Source organism: Haplochromis burtoni, unplaced genomic scaffold, assembly GCF_018398535.1.
Source record: "Haplochromis burtoni strain Fernald_Lab_line unplaced genomic scaffold, NCSU_Asbu1 Contig_157, whole genome shotgun sequence".
NCBI classification, from domain to species: Eukaryota; Metazoa; Chordata; class Actinopteri; order Cichliformes; family Cichlidae; genus Haplochromis; species Haplochromis burtoni.
The window spans coordinates 173,218-175,185 of record NW_024582518.1 but is presented as its reverse complement, the minus strand read 5'-3'; positions in this window follow the sequence as shown (position 1 = coordinate 175,185).

Genomic DNA, 1,968 nt, shown 5'->3' with positions numbered 1-1,968 from the left:
CACTGTTGGGGAGTAACGGAATACATGTACTGCCGTTACGTATTTAAAATACAAAATATGAGTAACTGTATTCTGTTACAGTTACCATTTAAAAAGGTGGTATTTAGAATACAGTTACTTTGCTGAAATAAATGGATTACACGGCGGTACTTTCCTGTTTCATTTTGGGTTTTGTTTGACAGCTACGTTCTGTTGTTCCAGGCGGCAGCGTTACGGTTGCCATGGTTACAGGGTGACGCTCTCTCTGCGACTGTGTGTTTCCTGGGTGAGAGAGCGCCTTTTTGTTGTTGTTGTTGTTGTGCTAAGCTAATAGGCAGAATGCTACAGGCATCGCCCTAAAGAATGTAGCCTCATGGGCAGTGTAGTCCGTGCTGCAGGAAGAATGGACTGCCATACACGTTATGTGTCTGTGAGCGCGAGGAGGGAGAAAAAGGAGAGTGGAAAACGTTAGCTGGAAGCATGTAAATACAATAATAACCACTGCAGCCAAGAAGAGTGCCTGACGAGCCCAGTTGTAAGTAAGCTATTAAGACTCGACTGTACGCTGTGTTCGTGTTTTCCTCCGAAACAATAAGTTCCGTTGGAGCAGTCTTTCAACGCCTCTCTCTGTCTCTGGTAAGCAAAGTTGACCCAGACAACAAAGTAAAGCTATTTTTCAGCTACGAGCCCAATACGGAACCCGACGTATTAGCCAGAGGTCCCTTTACTACGGTTCAGAGCCGCGGACCTTCAGTAATAGTAATAAATCACACAGCAATAGTACATTCACGTAGTTGTAAAAAGCATGATAATATATTAAGTAATCCAAAGTATTCAGAATACGTTACTCTCATTGAGTAACGTAATGGATTACATTACAAAATACATTTTGGGGCATGTATTCTGTCGAATACATTTTAAAAGTAACCTTCCCAACACTGTGTATGATGCAGTGATATGCTGATAACTCACCGGTACATTTCTCCTCCTGCATCTTTACTCACATCCTGCTGACTAGTCCGCTCTTTTCACCACAAAACACCGGCGCTCCATATGTTGTAAGTCCAACAAGTTTGTCCCTGGGCAGTTTCCTGTCGGTTACACTTTGACATACGTTTTAAAAAATGTCTTTTCCTGTCGTTGTCCCGTGCATCGATTTAATGTTCAATATTTCCTCTCCACGGATGAAGATGGCCAGCTGTGCAATGTCCATCATGTCTGTATTTTCATCCACAGCAAGAGAGTATGCAATAAAGTTTTTGCTTCTTTCACACAACTGTGTTCTTAAATCAGTGGCCATCTCACAAACCTGATCAGCAATCGTATTTCTCCTCAGGCTCACATTTGCCAAAATCAGCGTGTTGTCTGGACACAAGACATCGCACACCTTCATCATGCAGCTCTTCAGAGTGGTACTGGTGTTGTGCCAAAAAGTGGTTTTCGGTATTTGCCAAAGACTGATTGCTCGTATTTAAACTGCTATAAGTAGCTTGTTGGGCTATAATATGTGAAACATATGTCAAATGCATCCCTTATGGATGACATAAAGTCATCTTGAGCCACGAACAACATTCGTGTAACAAGGTAGAAGCCGCAATCAGTTTTTGGCAGTCATTAACATTAAAAATGTCTTTTGTAAGAGTAAGTTGGCCAAGAGGACAGCAGAAATGGCAGCAAATATTACAATAGTTCAGTAAAAATATTTTAAGTGGGGATAAAGGACTGGATTGGTTATAATGTAAGTACAATAACACAGAGTTGTAAAGATACTTGAAAAACGGATAATTTTTTTATTCTCAATATAACCCCTTTGTAAACCCTGTTCACCGAAGTCTATTTACGAACATACGTAAAGATATTACACATAAAAAATACACAGAAATATTGGAAATCAGTTTTTGGCAGACAATCACTTTTTTGGCACAACACCAGGCTGATTTGGCTCCACTGCTACAATAAAACTTGCTTTCACAACAGCTTCACTTTGTG